The sequence below is a fragment of the Plectrocnemia conspersa genome, unplaced genomic scaffold, assembly GCF_051122295.1.
Source record: "Plectrocnemia conspersa isolate PC_06_02 unplaced genomic scaffold, ASM5112229v1 ptg000002l, whole genome shotgun sequence".
In the NCBI taxonomy this organism is placed as follows: domain Eukaryota; kingdom Metazoa; phylum Arthropoda; class Insecta; order Trichoptera; family Polycentropodidae; genus Plectrocnemia; species Plectrocnemia conspersa.
Genome location: NW_028277166.1, coordinates 23,489,500 through 23,511,904, shown reverse-complemented (window position 1 = coordinate 23,511,904; position 22,405 = coordinate 23,489,500). Strand labels below are relative to the sequence as shown.

General features: G+C 28.6%; 1 protein-coding gene across 2 annotated transcripts in view; it reads left to right on the top strand.

The window, feature by feature from the left end:
- LOC148238094 (uncharacterized) overlaps positions 1-22,405 on the top strand; it is a 208,964-nt gene that overhangs the window by 32,534 nt on the left and 154,025 nt on the right. Inside the window, exon 2 of one of the 2 annotated variants that reach the window (XM_088205934.1) lies at positions 16,385-16,438. The exons of the other annotated variant lie outside the window; for it this stretch is intronic. The gene's annotated coding sequence lies outside the window, so the exon portion shown is untranslated. The remainder of the gene's footprint in view (positions 1-16,384; positions 16,439-22,405) is intronic. 2 annotated transcript variants of the gene reach the window in all.

Genomic DNA, 22,405 nt, shown 5'->3' with positions numbered 1-22,405 from the left:
CGTGTCCAGGAGATCGGAATTAGTGAGCATTAAATAATTATAATTCCAATCGATCATCACAGATTAGGTTTACTTAGATGTTCCGAATCCCGCGGATGAATATCGTGATAAAAATTATTTAATAATAAGCTGTTTCAGCTTGTAGAGAATACCTTATTTGTATACAAAAAAACAAATATTTTGTTTACACGCGCATAAGTAAGAGTGTTATTAGATTAGCTTGTTCACTTTTTAGACTTTTATAACTGTTGTATTAGAGTTTAAACAAGTCGCATCTTGTCATCTTAACAGTCGTTAGATATTTTAAGCATCGCTACCTGTTTATTTTAGATCACAAAGTGCTGTTATTTGTTATTTGCAAAAAGTTTCGAATGAATATTGTGATGCTCTTTGTCACGTACGGTCTGCAAATTATGCCCCTTTAAATGCGTAGGAGATTTTGTGTCAATTTCAATAAAAGCTTTTAAAATTATTCTGCTTCAAATTTGTTCATGTACATTTTACACTAATGGAAAAATAAATGTTATCAAAAAAATAATTACATTTAATATTAACAATAATTATCAAATGTTTATTTGTAATCATTTTCCCATTGGAACTTGCCGAAAATTAAAAAAAATGCATAAGAATTTAATGAAACATTTTGATACAAACGGAAGTTGTAAAAATGTTAAATGTCCTCCGCGGATAAGCAAATGTCTCTCACGAACCATCAATTGTCTGATCACTGGCTGGCGACCACTGATTCAGCATACAGCTGGAGATTTGGAAACGCTGTCACGAAGCAATTATTCTATATATATATATACATGCTACCTACATTTCACTGACTTGTATCTCCCCTTTGTATTTGTATAGATATCAATTGTTATCAATTTAGAATTATTTGAAAGGTACACTTGCAAGTGGCCTTATCCACCGAATCTCCGATCGTCACGTGCGTTTGTTAGTCACAAATACTTTTAATTGCGCTTTTAACCAACAATTGCCACAAATTTTATTTTTACACTCAACGGGTGGTTATGACATAATATCAAATCATTATGTTGATTTATAATATTAGGATTTCTGAGCTGAGATTTTTACGTTTCAATTGTATTTTTTGATAATATACAATATCTCGTGTAAATCACGGTAACAAATCACAATAGATATCAACTGCTTCAGTAAATCACAGCCGACAATAATACAACTCGATACGCCAGCAAAGACTCTCCGACTTCCATGAACTGCCATAATTAATAATTTATATATGATATGTAAAGGCAAATACATCCCTTAGGCTTTAAAACCCGAAAATATATTATCTTTAAAGGGAAATTCAGAAAGTTCACTTCAATTATTTCCCTAGATTTTTTATTCCTGAATAAAAATGTATGTCAAAGAATGATATTTTTTAGCTTTTCTTATTTTACAACTTACATTTCCAGACATGGAAAATAAATATTGATATCATCAATCTCGACGCTGCAAAAATAAAATATCTACAGGATATAAAAAACGAAACACTGATCGAATGGAAATAAAAGTTATGACTGTTAATAAAATTTTGAGAAGCACAACACGCGGCACTTGGGTTCAGAGCACATGTGCCGCTAAAATATATATAACAGACTCTAAATGAAAATTCACGTCTGGTAGAATTATTCGGATTCAACACGACTATTTCGGAGCTTTTCAATATTTGGGACACGACCCGAGCACTCCTAGGACCCGTTACGGGTCGCTTCTTATCACCCTAAATTATATAATATATAAATTATAGATAGAGTGTGGTCTGAGTGCATATATAAAATATACATACATAAGCATAGCATATATAATTGACATATGTAGAGCGGTCAAAAAATCTATATTATATATATTTTTAGAAAAATCAATACGAGCTTTGAATGAAAGATGTTTTGAAAAAAAAGTGGACAACTTTTATATCATATATGTTTTATGAAAACATATAAATGTACAAGCTATAGTTTAACAAGCGTCGATTGAGTAAATTTAGAGACTGACAGTATTGTATGACATTATAAACATCTTGATTCATCTGAATTGTACATATTGTCTTGACTTGCTTAACCCTTGTTTAACGTACTTTTAATATATTTTTTATTTACTTTTAGCTTTATATATATATATATTTTTAATATTTATATTTATGAATATAATATATAATGTTATTAAATAAATTTATTATTTTAAAGAAGTTTCATATTTTATATACGATATATAAAAAATAAAAAATAATATAAACAAGTTTAATATAAGCTCTACTTGTATTTTTAATTATGGCAATAGTATTATTATTAGCAAAAAATATAATTTATAATTTATCTTATTTTATAATGTCTGATAAAAATATTATTGTTTGACTCAAGTCACTTTAGTGTTACTCGCTTTGATACGTATAAACATTCGTGTTTGCGAACTAAGTTTCTCCACAACAATAGCAATAACAATGTCACGAGTATCAATACAGAGAATTGAGATACATATTTCAGATACGATTTTTGACAGACGATTACGCCTCAATATAAATACGATACTCTATGTATACGAATGTATTATATGTATTATTTTGGCCATGCGATCTCGTTGAACAATAAGTTTTTTCATCCATCCGAGCAGAAGAAGAATACTATCGGATATTATCTTATGTTTATGTTTGGATTGTTCGATTTTGTATTTGCCGTCGAGGGAATATACGATAATGCACGTTGTAAATATTTCTAGGAGGAAAAAAATATAGTTTATATGTCTTGCGTGCTTCTCTTAGACGTTAGAATCTTCTATATCGATACGATATTTTTTACGTTTATCTTCCATGCACGAAAAAATACGTGTATACACATGAAATTTCTCTGAAAATAATGCCTAACTTTTTTTTATAATTTAAAAAATATTATTTGTTATATAAACAATTCATTAAATAATGTAAATAAATATAAATAGATACATATGTTCTCAGACGATGTTTGAAAGTGTTTATTTTCAATAAATGATAAATGTAATCAGCGGGTCATTTACTTCAACTAAATAAAAATTTCAATACATTTATACATACACTAATAATTAAAAGGAAATTCGTGTATAAACGTTTCATTCATTCGTTCATGTCTGAACAATGTAATTGTTTTGGATCAAATGCGCGATTCAAAAATTCTATGGCATTGTCATGCTTAAGACAAGTTTTTAATTTATTTATATAAAGTCACTAGATAATGGTAATTTAATATGAAAAATTGAAATACAAGGACGTTCATTAAGGAGTGGGGACTTAGCATAAGTAATTGCATTACATCTGTTCAGCAATTTAATACATATTTAACATGTCTACGATATCGCCTCCCGATACTGACACCTGATTTTATGATACAAAAAAATAACTAATAATAATTGATTTTTAAAAAAGGTCACCTGTTTTTTTCGTTTCAATATACAACCTGCATTAATATTAAGAGCACACTGGCTGCAAAAATAAATCGCCTGCTCACAATACGTTTCCGAGCAACAAAAGATGCTATCGCATACAACGCGACATGACAGCAGCTGCAAAGATTTGCAACTTGCAATATGCAGCTCATGTTTATACGCTGTCTATATAATATGAATTTTCAGTATAGTTTGGGCTTCCGGTTCGTTTCGAATCAAAGCTACACACGCAAATTGCAACCGCGTTACTTATGTATGCATAATTTACAATGTAGTATATATGTATATTGTATGTGTATACGTATGTATATATTCGAACAAATTGAGTTCGACACCAATCAAAAGCACCGGCTCTAACATATTTCATTACCGGTTCGAAATTCGGTTCGGTTCCGTCCTCTTGGTTTGGGTTCCGTTTGCCGACTCGACACTTCCAATTGAAATTGCAACGGTTCCAGACGGAACTGACGGTTTATATAACACAACGGCTAAAGCAGCGTACGTATGTATAATTTAACTGTCTTCGGTTGGGTTGATTAGAACGCAGCAAAATTTTATTTAACACACACATATATATATATATATATATATATATATATATATATATATATATATATATATATATATATATATATATATATATATATATATATATATATATATATATATATATATATATATATATATATATATATATATATATATATATATATATATATATATATATATATATATATATATATATATATATATATATATATGTATTAATTATGCTGAAACATGTTCTTAGAGATAAATCAATTTATTAGATAAAAAATACAATCTCTATTTTAAGTAGTAATATTTTAATTTTATACTTCATCGAATTTACATATGTTTATTTTATTTCCTAGTAAAATATATTTTATAATAATATTTTAAATAAAAATATTGAGAATTTTTAATGGTTCTCTGGAGTTGCAACCAGTCAAGGGCAGAGCCCCGATGGTTGGCCTGACTTAACCGCGGCTGAATGTATTTAAAATTAAATTTGTTAGTTTACATGACTTATTGGGCATTTTTAGATTTAATTCAGATTAAATTACTTATTTATATAGATATATTTTATATATACGAGGGGTTCGTTTTGACATTCGTGGTATAGAAAAAATATTTTTAGGACTTATTTTTGATATATCTTATAATAAATGTGAGAATGAAGTTAAAAATAAATGTTTAAATTTAGATAATTTTTACATTATGTAAATGATGTTATGAAAGAGTATGTTTTTCCTAGAGTTTTACCCGAATTTATGGTATTTCTTATGATATTAAGACAAATTTTAGTCAAATATTATATTTTAAGTGACATACATCTTGTGTCTTATTAACGTAATCTTATTTTATTTATTAAAAATGCTCTTAAAAAGTCAAGTCAGGTGCGTTTAAATTTGCTGAAAGAAGTAGCAATCTTACATAACTGTTGCAATGTTTTTTTGTTAACTACAGTTTGAATAAAAGAATTGCGCTTTATCATATACTTTGCAAAATGCGGGTTATTTTTATCTTGGCACGATTCTTTCAATTGATTGGCTCATTCAATATCTTTCTGAACGATTCAAACTTGCTCACAAATTCATAAATTGACAGTGTTAATGGGAACTTTAACATATTAAGATTAACTAAATCATTTTTACGCATTGGCGATAGATAGATAGATTAAATAAAAACTAAATTTTTATTTAATCCACTTATTATAATAATCGCTTGTAAGAGACTGAGATCTTAAAATCTTGGATATATTTCAGGCTATTTTTACTTTAATATCATGAACAAGCTGTCGGTGTTTCACTGTCACGAGCCTTCACAGCTAGTTGGCGTATATAAATAGCTAGATATCACATGGTATTAATATATCTGGTTTCTGGCGGAGGAAAAGTGTTTCTTGGAAAATTCCTAAAAAATTATTACTCAGCAAAATTTATATAGGAAAATCATTCTTTCTTTAAAAACAATTTAACAGAAGCAGTGCATCTCATTTGGTCTGGCGAACGGTCGCCACAGTTTTCACAAATGTATATGAAATTAAATCTAGTAAATTGTAATAATTATGTTGCATGTAAGAGTATGCTCTTTTCATTAAGTTTTTCATAAACTTTCTTAGTGTTTCTTGTGATAACAAAACATGGTGTATTTTTGTGACTGGCATCTTTAAATAAGAAGTTTACCGACTTCTTATTTAAGATGCCAGTAGATAAAACATGTGTAGCTAGAAAGTTCGCCAACAACACTAAAAAAATAAGTAACCTGTGTATTTTCCTGCATTTAATATTCAATAGTTTCGATACAGAAGCGTTTATCAATAGTATATTACCTTGTTGGTAGTTAAAATTACCATTAAACCACCCTGACCACCAGGTCACGTCCGTTGACCAATGACGCGTTTCCTTTCATGCCGGCAGATGGCCAATTAACGGATAATGCCCACAGCGACAGATGCAGTTTATTTATCGGCCCAGCGAGTGTTTTAATTGAAATTTTCAATCTAAAATCCAATCAAGAGGTTAAATGCGCTCTTCGCACTTGTTAAACAATAACTGTCGGGCTATAATCGTGTGCGCGCCGAAAATGCCTTTTCTCCTTTCACGTTCGATTTTCCCATTTCCAGGGTCGTTCTTCTTCTAACAGTAATGTGGGTCGTTAAATATTCATCTCGGCTTTATCGTCGAACAGTAAACGAAATTATGATAAAGTGTGCTGTTCAAATCCCGCCATGTGTTATTTGACGGATTTTGCGGCGATTTATTGAGGTCGTTTGATCGGATAATTGGTAACGCGCCATAGCGTTTGGTACGTAAAGATTGTAATTGGCAAAAGAGCCCTTCATATAAATGTCAATGTTAAGGAATAAATTTATTAATCATTTATATGCATCAACCTTATAATAACATACACGTATGTAGATATTTTAAATTATTGTTTTACTAGTTAAGTTGGGGAACATATTAAATTATTTTTAGTACTAAAATTAGCACTTTTTATACTAAATCATATTTCTAATATGGTATATTAATATTAAAAAAAAGAAATAAAAAGTAATTTGCTACATATTTTTTAACTATGAAAATTCGCGTTTAGAAAAACTTCTTGAGGAATTTATAAATATTTTGCAGTTAATTTTTTTATTTGAAACATTGCTTTTTGTTTAAAAGGTTAACGATATATTCATTTACGATTGGCATGTTTTATTTTATTATTTTTGTTCCTATTTTAATGGTTAATTTATTGTGTCCCTAAGAATTCATTCTTAGGGACACAATAAATTATCCATTAACAAAATTAACAAGGGACACTTTTTTTTATACATTACAGCTATTTATTTTACGAAAAATAATTATTATTATCAGAAGGCGAAATAAAGACCCTCGGGGGCGTTTACATAGCTAAGAGACATGCCAAAAATTATTATGCTGTTAGAAATTAAGTCAAATCTAAAATATATTTGGCATCCTCTGTTATTAAAATAATATATAAAGACCCTCAAGTTGTTCATGAATATCGCAATTACAAATAAATTTGTAACGAAAGCCCTTTAATCTACACAATAAAGTATTGACACCAGAGTCAATTGTGGGCTTATACTTTTTTGTTGATTCAACTATTTTATCATAATGCAAGTTATAAAATTAAGTTACAGAGTTAAATATTTGAAAGCGCTAAACTTTTTGCTTATATCTATTAACTAGAAAGATTTTTTTTAGATATCTATAACTTATATTTTTTGTGTTTATGTTAGGCAGAATTGAATATTTTTATTTGACAATCAAAATTATAAATTATTAAAATCTGCAGCTATTTAATATTATATTTTTATATTTTTTTTATTATTAAATACATATTGACTAGATTAATAATTTGATTATACATATTTTTTTTATTAAATATTCGTAATGAATTAACACCCGTTCATTATTTTATTTTAATCTTAATGCCTTAATCGTGCTATATACCTAAACCCACTATAATATAGTATGTGTACAAAATGAATTTGGTTTATTTTTAACGGCGAAAACATTAACGTGATGCATAGCGACTCTAATCGGTAATGTATCATAATTATTTTTTGATAATATCACTCTTAGTGGTGTGTTATTATGGATATTTGGTATTATAAACGAATATATTATTTTGGCGGTTGATACGTTTGTAAGTAGCACGATATATGTAGTATATAATACGAGGTTTAATGCCATTAGAAACGGTACGATACGATTGATCGTAAAGCAGACAATATTAGCGTAATATTTTACGTTTAGGTACGTATTTCAATTTTATGACATATTTATGTTGTATGTATTTTACGAGTCTGTGGCGTATAAATTTTATTTTTGTTTTATGAGACGTGGCAATATCCTTTAGTGATTCTTGAAACACTATTGAAAAAATATTTTAAATAGAATATCTCTCTGCTATGAATATTAAACAATAAACGGGTCTATATTATGTTAACTTAATAGCGATAAGGTCGTAGTACAATTGTAATAATTATATCAGTCATTAAAAAACAACAATATAAAAAGCTCAAAAGATATCTTGCGAACATTGATGCTACGAAAGAAAAAACATTAAATGAAAGCTTTTCTTTGATGTATCGCACATTTAAATAGACCACAAAGGTATTGAATTGAGAGTTTTTTTACCGTTTTATTTTTTCTGTGGTATTGAGATTTTGAAAGATATACGAATGTATACTTTACCACCCTGTTAGTAATATAACATAATCCATTTAAAACGAAAAAGTGACTCAAATGGTATGAATATCTAGATTCTAGACAGATTAGGCTTAGCTGAATTAAAATTTTTAATTCCTTTCTCTCATTGCAAACTATAACTAACGACTCACATCCACATAAACCCATCACTAAGCCACGCACACACACCCGTAATTGCAAAGTCAAAGGAGGTACTTTTTAGGGGATGACTTTAAATATTTTTTCTTATCCGACCCCCGCTCCATGAAGGAAAACACAGCCACTCCGTCGAAATTAAACTTTTCCTCTTTTGCATTTCATTCCGCTGGCTTCGCTGTGGATTCGACTTCAAAAAAAGAGAAAAAAGAAAGGAAAAAGAGTCCGCGCCATCCTAACAAATTCATCGCTCCATATTTACCTAAATCTTTTGGCGCCCGCGGAAGAAAAAAAGGTTGAGCAATTTTTCAAGCGGCCTCAGGGCTGAGGGTTCCGATTTATCTTTTATCGCGCTCTGCTGATGTTTGACTTAATCAAACGTCGGCTTATGCAGTCATAAAAGGAGTATAAACCGTGACCGCGTAGGGAATCTCGCGCACATTCATCATACATATGTCTCGAGGCCAGTGGCGTACCAAAGGGAAAGGAAGGGGGTTAACAAAAAACACCAACGTTAAAAATGTGACTTTAAATCTTTACTTGAATCCAATTGGAATCTCCAGTTGTTCTTATAGCAATATGCAACTTTTATTTATTTACAATTGCGTTGCAGGCGACTGCCTAATTTCAATATATTGTATACTATTTAAGCTTTTTGCTCGCTCGCGTGTTAAATGACAAGAATGAGTGAGAGATAAGGGCATGCGTTACATACGTTCCGCACGCTCTTATCTCTCACTCACTCTCGTCATTTAGCACGCGAGCGAGCGAAAGGAAAAGTATCTCACCATACGCGCCTGTTCTAAATAGTACAGAGCTCATGGTTAAACCACGTTTCTTCTTTGTTAATTGCACTAAACATATTTGTCTATCGAATGGAAATATTTATAGATTAATTATTTTATTCTGATTTTACAAATAAAATTTTTATTTTTTGAGAACGTAATGATTGCTATATATAAATTTTATTTAATTAACGTAAAAACCAACATCAAAAATTGCCTTTCATTTAGGTGATAAGACTATTTTTTAACTTTTATGTAATTAAACACTTCTGGAAATTGCTCAAGGGCATCGTAGACAATCCTTCAGTGCTCGAGCAGCTTCAAATGTGGGCTCCTGAAGGTAGTTATAGTTCTCGGTCGCGTCCACTATTCTTGCCTGTTAAGTGTAGAACTGGAGCACTTGCCAACTCTTCTCTGGCCAAGGCTATTTATCTGCTCAATTCTGTCCATAGTAATATTGACATTTTCTCTTGCATATATGGAGTTTTGGTTCAGTTCGTATGGGACAATGCACACCTGTTGAGGTGATTTATGTTTGTTGTTTTGTCTTGTTTATATTTGTATGTATTATGATGTATTAGTACTTTTGACTATCGTGACGCATTGGGTTTGCCTGTCAGGTCACGATGGTTATAATTTTAATAAATAAATAAATAAATATACGAAATTTATTGTGTCAACCAAATAAAACAGTCTCAAAAAGAAGAGTTATTAATTGTTATTATAACATAATAACAATTGGTCCTACTTAAATTAATTGTAATTTGGAAAAAACGTTTCTAATTTAAACCGTTTTTTTTATTTATTCTTAATATTTTTTTTATTAAATAAAGCCTAAATCTTAAAATTAAAATGAAATTATAATTAAAAGTTTTTAATATGAATTAATAACACTTGTTTATAGAACAGGTTAATAATTATGCATTAGTAAAATAATTCTTTTCTAGAAAACCAACTTTTTTATAACAGTATTAAAAAACAACTTTTTTTATAAAAGTATTAGAAAACAACAAACTTTTGGAATTAAAAATTTTTTTACCTGCACTTTTTTAAATGCATAGCAAATAGCACAAAAATTATTAGATTGAATTAAATTTTTGTATATATTGTATTTTTATTGAGATTTTTAATACCATAAATTAAAAAACCTTGATATATGATATTTTAAATATACTACAAAATACTATAATAAATAACTAATCTCTAGAATCAATGACAATGATAAATTCAAACTTAAATTTAAGTATACATATAACATACTTAAGTATATTTTATTTTAAAGGTATAAATTTAATTGGTACCTCTAGGCCTCTAATTAAATAAATAGTTTTAATCTCTTAAAATAATAAATTTGTGTATTTTTCCTCTTTTTTGTAGTTTTTTCAAAAAATTTTATTATCTTGTTTTTACTATTCATTTTATTTTATTTTTTTTAATTTATGGTTATTGCTTATTAATTACCAAAAATATAAAATAATCAATTTGTGTATTTTATTTATGTTGTCTTTGTCTATTTATTTTATTTCCTATTGTAAACTAGAACATAGTTATTAAGCAGCAACTTGTAATAATCTATTTGCCTGTATTATAAATGTATTAACTTTAAAAAATGCGACAATAATATTTACTATGCAATAATATACCATATTACAATAATAACATATTACATTATGGAAATTTAAAACGACATAAAATGTTGTTTAAATTAGTTTTGTATAATCTAGGTGTAAACGTTGAATATTGTATACCTATATTTAATATATTTTAAAAGTAAAGCATCTAAATAAATACTGTCATAACATATTTATAATTTTTGAACAACCCACATTGAAATTAAATAATTTTATTAGTGATTGTCAATGGGTAAATAATGCATTTAATTAAAAAACAATTGTCAATGACTGATAATGCATTTAAAAATCTGACACTGTTAATCGTGTAAAAAAAACACTTTATTTTGATTTGAATAGCACGCAGTTATTTGAGCAACTTTAAATATACACATTTTCATTCTCTATTTATTTAGCCACTATATTTGGGCGCTGTATATTGTGGCTTTTCAGGGAAAAGCCTGAATCTAGACTACCTGGCCCTTTTTTATGTAAAGCACATTCTGACAAAATTACCGGTGAACATTGTTGTTTTTGTTATTTTATAAACTTTACAATTATATTTTCATTTAATAATATTACCTAGGAGCTTTTAGTATATTTAGAATTTAGCCTTGATGTAAAAATAACAGACTGAAATTATTTTTTATATGAAATAAATATTGGGAATCGGTCCTGGGCGTTGAAATATGTACGCCTCTGTTCACGACCCATCTCTAGAATCGTTCGTATTTTTTTACGACGACGGTTTCAAAGATTGCGGATTCGAAACCGGGAATAACATATGATGTTGATGGTGTGCGACGGGCATTATTAAATCATCGGTTTTCGGTTAAGGGTAGAGGATGAAAGAAAAAAACAAAGGCAGGAAAAAGTGCATATGTTGTTGAATGAGTGGGGATTAAAGGTGATGAAAGGCAATGGAAAGGGGAGAAAATGCAAGGAAAGTCGAAAGCTCGGAAAATCGTGGGAAAGGACACGTGCGAGTGAAGGGACATAATAAAGGGCTAATTCTAGGGGTCGCAAAAAACAACGGCAACGCGGCGAACCATAGTAAAGGTTAGAGCTATGAAAAAATTAAAAGGATTTAATTTAATTATTCACATTCCGGGTGAAAAAATATTTTAATATTATGAAAATATTTGACCGAAAGATTAGAGTTTAATATGCGTTGTGAAATGACGATAACTGCGGTGCCGTAAAATTACTTATTCTACCAAATTATAATATTCATACATAAAATCTCGGCTTAAGTCGCAAAAATTATAGTATTAAGTCCTTGGGGGTAAAAAGGTCGTTTCCCCTAATGAAATGCAATTAATGTCGCCCTTTGATTTTCTCGTCGAATGAAATGTCTCATGGCTATCGGCCAATTTGTCTTAAAGCTTTTAATAAACGGAATAAAAAGGTTACGATAAGGAAATTTGTAAATTCTATTTAGAATACCTACATATTTGGGTTGATAATAAGATATCACGTTTCTTCCTTGCGGTTATCTTTGTTGTTCGTTCCTATATTACTGTTTATATAATGGATACACGTGTTTGCTCCTCATTGTGTTAAGAAACGTTTTTTACATTTACTAATTAAGGTATTTCTTCTTAAATATCATTTAGATGGAATTAATTAGATTACAGAGAATTATATTACAACATCACTTTTTAGTGAATTTTAATTTGGTATTTAAATGACACCTTATCGTGATTATTATTGATGTGTTAGCATGAGTATTTTTAAATTATGACCTAGATTTTTTCATCAACATTCTTCAAAGGTTTATAAAGGTCAATGAAAAATGCAAATTTGCATTTGAATTTCTTGATTGTATAATACTCTTTGTGATAATTCAATGTTTGTACTTGATACGTTTTGCAAAATTACACAATTAGGCGACGCGAATTGCGTAATGGCAAATTTTAACTTTGCGACGTGATAATAAGTTAAACACTTGTTCGAGCCGCCTAAATACTTCTTAACAGTTAATTAAACATGAAGGATCGCGGTTAAAGTAACCTTCAGCGCATTTGGTGTGACGGTTAAGTAATAAGCGTCAAAAGGTAAAACGACACTTGCGCGTATATAATTTAAATACAATTTTAGATGATTTAACTATCGACACACCTTTTAAATTGTATTATATACGTATTGAATTCAGCAATCAATATTGAATATATTACATTAAATTTTGTTTACATGGTAATTTTTTACCTTTTGAGATTGACATATATTTACAGGTGAAGCATTTCAAATTTTGTAAGCATAAACAGCAGCGTGTTGTTAATATTATATTAAATAAGAAGTATGCGTAGTATAAGAGCGGCATCTATGTTATTTCTCTATTACATCAGCCTTAACGATAACTATTTATAGATGCGTATTTATAAATCTAGTTCTATTGGAGAATTCCTTTGATGGCTTAAGATATTGTAGTAGAATTATTAGAGCAAATACTTTAAGTTAGTTAACATGATACATTAATTATAGTGTAGTAGTTCTCTCTTAATTATGTTTCATCAAAGTGTACATATGTGTTTAGTTATTTATTTATTTATTTATTTATTATTTTATTTTATTAATTTATTTAGCTTAATAGCTAATCTTATAAACACAATAAAGTGCAGTGATATTACCTACTATGGATTATACTATGCTCAGTTTTATAAATATTCTATAACCAGCATATACATCATTAATAAAATAATACTTAATAAAAACTATAATAAATATGTCTATTTCAGAATATTGATATATGACAGATGTTTTAAAAAACACCGATTATTGATAAAAATATTACTTCAAGTCCTTTCTAATGATTTTAAAGCAATTTATTTTTTTAGACATCGTGTACATATTTTTTTTTAATTGTATGTGTAATATGTAGTTTATTGGACGATCACAAATAATCTGAAATACAATATTAAAAAGTTGTACCTTATTTTTAAATCAGATCATAGTATTAAAAAATATCTGGTTTGATATATGAGCCGTTGATTTTGAAAGTGGGGCAAGTCCATATTATGTTATTTTTGGATAATTAATGGTTTGGTTTGAACTGATTTAAATATTAGTAAGCAATAATATATTTATTTAATATTGTTTAAGATCTAAGCTATATTATACTTATTTAATATTGTAAGACTTCAAACGCAAAGCTTGCATTGTGTTTGAAGTTTGTTTTGTCCATTTTGAGAGTAAAAATCGGATATAAAACAACCTTTTTTTATTGTTTATTTATTTACAAGCTGTCTATATATAAACAATTAGTAAATTTTGTTGATTATAATATTGGCATGTAAAGAGAACATCCCATTGGATTCAACTCCATTTTATTATTACAAAATATAATTTATTTTATATAATACTAATTTATTTTTTTATACTTATTTACTAGCTTAAATTATTTATATAGTATGTCAGAAAATATAAATTGCTTAAGTCGTTATAAAACAACCTAATATATTATTCGTAACATATATACCTTTACGAAGTATTTATTTTGATTGTATGGTCTAAAGATTTTACTTCATATAGTGCTGTTAAAATTTTATAAATTAAAATCTTAATTAGATATTCGCGTTATTTAATATATAGCTAATGATTTATAGCTTTTATTTCAGACATGAGAGCTTTTATATATAATATAAATACAATAATTTATCTTTATAAAGTTTTTAAGAGTATAGCTATTTTTTAATTGTAGGTTATACATACTAAATACAAGTGGTCCTCAACATTCGTATGTTCTACTTTTGGACAATATATATATATTAGGTGTTAATTAAAATAAAATCACAAGCTAAATTTTTATTCGATACTCCACAAACGGTGAGTGATTTTGTGGACTTCTAAACGATCACATTTTATAAGTAAATATGTATTAAACTATAATGCATTAATATATATAATGCATTAAACTTTTGATTGTATTTTTTTTACACATATTTATACACTTTAAAATATTAAAATAATATTTAAATTAATTATGGCATAAATAGGTGCTCCCCACATATTAGAAAATTTAGAAATGGCGCACAAATATATCAGCCGCGGTGAAAGTCTTAAATTTCTTCAAGTTATTTTTTATATATTGTCTATATTTTAATCAGATATGCTGTATAGCGATGATATTATTATTTATAATGCTTTTATATATGAGTCAAATGACTCATAATTATGTACGCCATATTTTACACAATTATATATATTTTTTAAAGTAAATAAAAGTAGTATTTTAATTATTCATTATATCTATATTTTAATGATACAAAAATATTTATTAATACATTTCGAGTATTTTTATAATAAAGATAAAATATTGCTTTTTGATTCTACTTGCTATTAGTTAAATTTTAAACGTTGAAAATTAATAGCTGTTTTAGTGTTTTATTTACCGTGTTCTGGTTTATGTTGCTAATAAAAAAACATTTTGCAGTACTCGTATGTTAAAAGCCCGTTCATTTAAAATTAGGTTATTTGATATTTATTGAACTTTTAGATCTTCTTTGAATTTAAATAAACATAAAGATAAGCGATGTATATAATGTAGCGCTCGGGACTGTTATAAATAGTAAGTTGACAAGCGGATCGATTGGAGTTTGAACGAAAATACTTTTCCCCTTATTCGCCATCAATTCGTCACGTACATTCAGAGACTTTCACGTAGATGAAAGCATAAATCAAAAGTGGCCAACTATCAATCGTAAAACAACATTAATACACATACACACAGCTAATCGATTATCAATCACGTCAAATTAACCGTGAATTATGACGGCGAAACTCCGACGGGATTAATTCGTTTTACGCAAAAGTCGACCGGACTGATTGATTGATACGAATCTTTTCTCAATTGCTAAACTTTGCTCGTTTCGCTGCGTATGCATGTGCTTTATGTATAATATATTATGCGGTATATCTTGATATGAGAATTTTGGAAAATCATCGCGGGTTTCAGATACGGATCTGGTTTTGAAACGAAAGAACCGCACGTGAATTTGGGCCGCGCGCAATATCGCGCCCCGACCACAAATTATATTTTAGTACAATTTATCGTTATTATATCCAATCAGCCCTGTGGTTTTGGAAACGCGGCTTGATGGACTACTTGTAATAAAATTGCCTAGGCTGTAATTATTATCGATCCGGGGGTGTGTATTTATGATGTACAATATGGATGAAAGAGGATTTGATAGCCTTGTAATTATTTTGTTTCACGAGTAAAATTTCTTAATCGTAATTGCTGTAATAATTCTGTAGAACAAAATGTTTACCGCAAATATCAGATAACTTAATTTATATTTAAAATTATTCGCTAATTTCTAATTACTTTTTTCTTTCATATTTCGTTTACTCGATTTCGTAATTTTTTTTTAATAATAATATTAAGTTTTTAATTTATTAGTCAATTATACTTTTCAGATTGACACTATTTTTATCAGTAAATATTCAGGTTTAAAAACTAAAATTTAAAAATTATCTAAAAGCAAAAACTATGTGTCTTAATATATCTTAATAAATAATACAATTAGGTCGTTAATTATTTATTCAAAATAAAATGAGAGATGTAAAAATTACTTAGCTTGATCAGAATGCTAATGAGAGATATCTAATTAACTTGAAAGTCATCCAATTTTATGTTACAAACTAATTAACATTCTTTATTTTTATTTTTCAGGATTTGTGTTACCATCGTCTCTCAGTAGCGTGCTAAGCAGACTGACACAAAGAGGTATTTAATGCATTTTTTGTTACTATTCCCCCTGTTTTATGTCAGATTATTACAAGCACTAGCGTTCCGCTCTTAGTCGTAAGGAGCGCTGCTGAATATCGACATAAAGTCTAGTGTTTATTGCGTGTCTGAATCGCTGAAAGATTTCATTTCGGATATTGCCTCTTACAAAGTAAACTCTAGCGTTGGAAACACGCCCAAATGGAGGACTTTATAGGCGCGTAAGGGCGCCGATAAAAATCCACTTTGTCGCCTTTAACAAGTTTACAATCGTTTCTCACGTCACGAGATGACCGATCGTCAGCCTCAGGTGTCAATCTTTTTCTATTTTCTCTCCATCCTGTTTATTAGACCAGCGTTTCTCAGACTTTAAAAATGGGTCATGTAGTGCTAAAATATTTTTTTATGAACATTAAAAAAGCGGGAGTAGGAATGGACTTAAATAAAATAACATATAGTGGATTGTATGCTAAATTAAATACATTTGGCTAAAGATCTAGAACTAATTAAATTTGTTCTTATTCTCTAAATCAGTGGTTTCTAAACTTTATGTTACTACTAGCGATTGCAATACCGGTAATACCAGTATTACAAAGTAAAATGTCAGTAGTAGCAAACATATTTTTTACTTTTATTTTTTAATCCGAATATTTATTTGTTGAAAACGATATCTCTATGGCTTAGAACTATGATAACGATGAGGCCCATATTGCTTGAAAGCAAAAGCGTAGAATAAAATGATACTCATTGTAGGGGATTAACTTAAGTAGTTTTATCGGGGTAGGATATAAAAATAGAATAATATTATCCCTTTTAGTCCAAGCCTACCCTACCAATGCAAATATTCTCACCGGCCGATATTTCAGCGCAAATTTTTAAAATGTAATGCAAAATATTTTATATATTTTTGTATTTTTGTATATGCGCAACGTGTCAACATAAAAGGAACAAATTTGCTGAATCTCAGGCAAATCTAACGGAACCTAGCAGTTCCTAGTAATTCTGTCATGTAACTGAGAAATGACCGCGCCCTTTTGATTTGAGGGATTTATGATAGGGATGGCTGTCGAAGTAAGTACAAAAGCAGATATTGCATGCACGAAATTCTTTCTAGTACATTTTTATCTTTATTCAGACATATTTTTATCTTTATAGTCTACGGAATATATTTCAGTAGACATTTATGTTAAATAATAGCAATAAGTAAGTCTTAATAATTATATTTAAAAAAAAATGCTTAAAATATATGTTTTTTTAAAAGCAAAAAGAATCATTAGAACATAATGCAATGTTACTTTTTTCTGTTTATAACTAGAGATAGCTTGTACTCAACGATACATTTGAAATAAGTAATAATTCAAATATCTTGACGTGTATTTTTTTTAATTTTCTGGCTTCTAACCCTAAGGGGTGTGACTTTTTAGCCAGTAAGACGCAGGTGGAAACTAGGGAGAATCTTATTAGATTATATTACATATTGCGACAGACTATGATGAGCGAGATCGTTATTCTCCGAGCGGTGGTGGAGAGGCTGGCGGAGGGATGATGTCAGTGGAAAACCCTTAGAGTTCTAATTAGTGTGGCTGCGATAGTATAGTATATAGTGGAGGTTAATATGTCCGTATGTACACTGTTGTCTAGTTTATTATTATTGGTGAATGATCCTTTTTGGTCACAGTCATTAAAGCGAGTTTTAAAAATGAAGTCCCCTACGAAATCAAACTTATTTTTTTTAAGTGAATAAACATTTTTTTATTGTTATAATATTTAAATATTATTGGTTTTTATTACCTCACATCATTGAGAGTACATAAAAAAGTTTCAAATTTGTAAGACATATATGTATAATATTATTTATTTAAAAATGCAATTCAATGATTTAAAAAAAAAGTATTTGCATACATACATATGTTAGGAGAAATTGTTTTTGATGCACCCACGTCCTAGCGACATTCATGTCGGCATTCGTATTCTGACACCAGCTTCCTTACGGCGTGGCATTTAAATGTTATGCTTTTCGCGCTCCCTAGTTTGATAACCGCTGCTATGAAGCAGTGTGTGGAATTAGTGATTATGTTTAAATTTAAGTTTTTTTATCGTAGTCTCCAATAAATAAGATTAACGAAATATTTTTATAGTATTTTCTGATATAAAAATGTTCTTTATCAGTTTGATATATATACCTATTTTTATAGTACTTCAATGTCTATATTATATTATCTGTTTGCTTTATTTTGTATTATTTATTCTAGAAAAATATAAATTCACGGTGAAACTCTATACCGAGAAAGCATATGTTAAACTGGTTTGATTAATCGTTTGTACAATAAGATTTTATTTTTTGTGGTAAGCAAGTTTTTATTATCTTTCTCCTTAGAGCGAAGCTTTGAAGTATGTATATTAAATTTTGTCTTTTAGTCTAGGTGTAAGCCCTGGCATTTACTAGATTTTCATTCTACGTTACTATTCTGTTCCCTTTGAAGAGGCGCTGGCATAGCTTATCTATGTTTTGTGAATATAATTGCCGTTGTTTTCTTTTGGTTAATTTCAGATTTTCACCTCTTTGTTAAATACCTTTATTTCAGTTTATTTCTATATTTATTGCCATTTAGGATTGCTCGTAAATTATTGTTGGATTCAATATGTTTTTTATAAATTTTATATCATATCAGCATGTTAAAAAATGCAGTAGATGATGTTAAAAGTTTAACTTTATTTTTTTTCTTCTGAAATACAAAACTGCCCTGAAGTCCATTGTCTGAGATTATGTTTTTCATATTGCTTTGACTTTTTAGTATATTCTTCTTGAGTAGGAAATTTATTTAGAAATATATTTACCCAACATATTGAAGAAGCAAAAGAAAATCTGTATCCCACCTATACAAAATTAACCGCTGTGGTGCTTGCCTGATATGAGACTTAAAATTATGTCACATCAAGTCGAGAATTAGGCCAGAAAATTCGATTGACGACCCAAGATCAATCGTATAGCCTGGTTCACAACTTAGCGGCTGGCAAAAAAAGGAGTTTCTTGAAAATACTCAGAAACATTTGACAATGATAAATTTATTTCTTTAAAATGTCTGTGGGGACCAATTTATTAGGTTGGGAACGAGCCCTGTGGTAGTACACTGGCAACACATTAACGTAACAGTAAGGAGAGCGACATATTTTTTTGGCGACTATTGACGAAACAAGGGCGACTGGCGGTACTTTGTCCACAACCTCATACAATTCATTCAATATCAACATAAATGAAATTAGTCCTGTCAATGGTAGCCATAGGAATATGTTGTTTATGCCACCGTTACGTTAAATTGTTGCCATTAGCCTCTAAACTCTAAAGGTTTAATTAAAATTTCTCTCATTGGTGTGATTCCAAAAAACCTCGTTATCACCTTTGGTCGCCACAAACACTATATAACCTAAAGACTACTACTATTATACATTTAATATTACTATATATATATAAAAAAGTCACGTTATACGAATACTTTTTCATCATACTAATCTTTTATTTATTCTGGTTCAGACTTCACTGTCAAATATAAATAATAAGTATACTGTGGTTAATAAGCATGCTCTATTTCTAAACATTATTTATTGCACCCAAACATTTTTATAATTATACGCCGTTTCTATTTTTCGATAGTCGCATTAAAATTCAGTTCAAGTATTGTAATTAAAATAGTGTTCTATTTGATGTAAGATGTAATATATAAAAAGTTTTGTAAATTCCTCGTAGTCGATGGATAAGATTATACATAATTCATCAAATCAACATATTTTAAGGAGTAGAATAAATAAATAGGCATTATATATTGAAAAAAATATTTGTTTAAGACATAATTTTTTTCTGAGGACTGTTGACAGTCTGCGATATATATTGTATAGTTCGGAAAAAGCTGTATTAGTGTATCGATTTTTGTTTTATTTGATAAACCCTTAAAATCCAAAGGAGAGAGCAGACATAAAATAATAATAATAAAATAAAAACACCAGCCTAAAGTGACTGTCCAATAATGAAATTTCGTATAATGGATTGTAAACATATTTGGGTCAATCGAAAATGACGTTGCTGTATAATATAATTTTTATTTTTGTGTATGCGTATTATAAAATACATATTATATAAAACACAAAATTTGCCGGTTCATTCGCGTTTTTATTGCTGATTGAAATTTTATTTGGTTTCGAATAAAAATGCGAGTGTGCAATTTGCGATTTGCTGCGAATTATGTCAATGCGAGTTTTAACGCGAATTAAAACACATAAACTGGAATATTTATCGGTTTTGTGCACGTTAGCATTTCCGCGAACGTGATTAATTCATATTGGTGCTATGTTGAAATGAGAAAATGCATAAAAATGTATAATAAAAGCTATTAATTTAGATTGATAAGGCTTAAAAAATGTAATAAATATTTTGTATTACTACAATGTATATAATAGTTTTAAGCCCTTAAAAAGTAGAAACGTCATTAAAATAAGGCTGAACAGCTAGCTTATTATAAGGTAGCTAATTTTTATAAGGCTTATTAATTTAAGTTCTTTGTATACACAATTGTTAAATGTATGTTTGGTGTTACCAATATTTATACATATTTAATTAGGATAAAGTAAGCAAAAAATTTCTTTGATTTACTATCGAATTTCCTGTCTTGTAAAATAAGTCGAGTATAATTAAAAAAAATTGATTTTGATCGTTACGTTCATTGTTATTCCGTTTTAATGCATTGAGATTTGTGGTGTCAAGTTACAATAAGAAATTCACAATAAATAAATAATGATATATTATTTCTTAGAGGCTGCATTCATTAATAATAGCAAACAAAAGCGACAGATATGTACGACTCATCTTACACCATTTATATTAATAAAATATCTAACAAAGTTATATTAAATATATATATATATAGAAATATAAAATTACAAATATGTATCATATTATTTTATATATTACTAGCTTTCATATTCAGTTTATGTTAGCTTAACCCTACATCGCCCGCTTTTTGTTCCCAGATATGGTATCTTTCCACACATGACTATAGACGTTTGTTTTTGTTGAATTATTATCATCTGCTAACAAAGCATTTACCGGTCAATGTGTACAAATTTGTGACTTTATTGTCATGGCGAAGGCAATGAGAATGAGAAATTTCATCGGTTTGCTGCAAAGCAAATAATTTATAAGATTTAATATTATTTTGACTGACTACAAAGCATTTATAAAAAAATACGAAAGGAAACGGTTGCTTTTTTTGGCCTTTTAAAGGTCATATCAGTTGATTTGGCGCATCTCCGCTTAGTGCTACTTCTACAAAACTCTCGCTTATTGCAAATTGAAAGCAAAGAGATAGTTCTCAATAAAATAGCAGAAATAAGCGATTAAATATTACAGTGTTCTTGCTTATATAGTCTTCAGAATTGAAGGGAAGTGCGGGGTATTTTCTAGTCCATGATCATTTGACCAACATCGATGATTGCGGCGGAACCGGACTTTTTGTTATTGTTTAATACAGGTCTTATCAGACTCTTTGACATATATAATTACTTATAGTAGATAGAAAACCGGCGAATGGTCCATGTCATTATTTTTTTTGAAATGCATAATCCGGGGTTTTGGTATCGGTTCGGTATAGGTATTTGGTACTGACATTTGTCTTTGTAAGGTCCTTACTAATGCAACTGTTATATTCCATTGAAAAATTATTAATAATAACCATTAGAAAATGCAAGAAACATGTATATATATATATATATATATATATATATATATATATATATATATATATATATATATATATATATATATATATATATATATATATATATATATATATATATATATATATATATATATATATATATATATATATATATATATATATATATATATATATATATATATATATATATTAGTTTTATATGACTCTTTTAACGAGTCACTTCCAATAACTTCGTCGC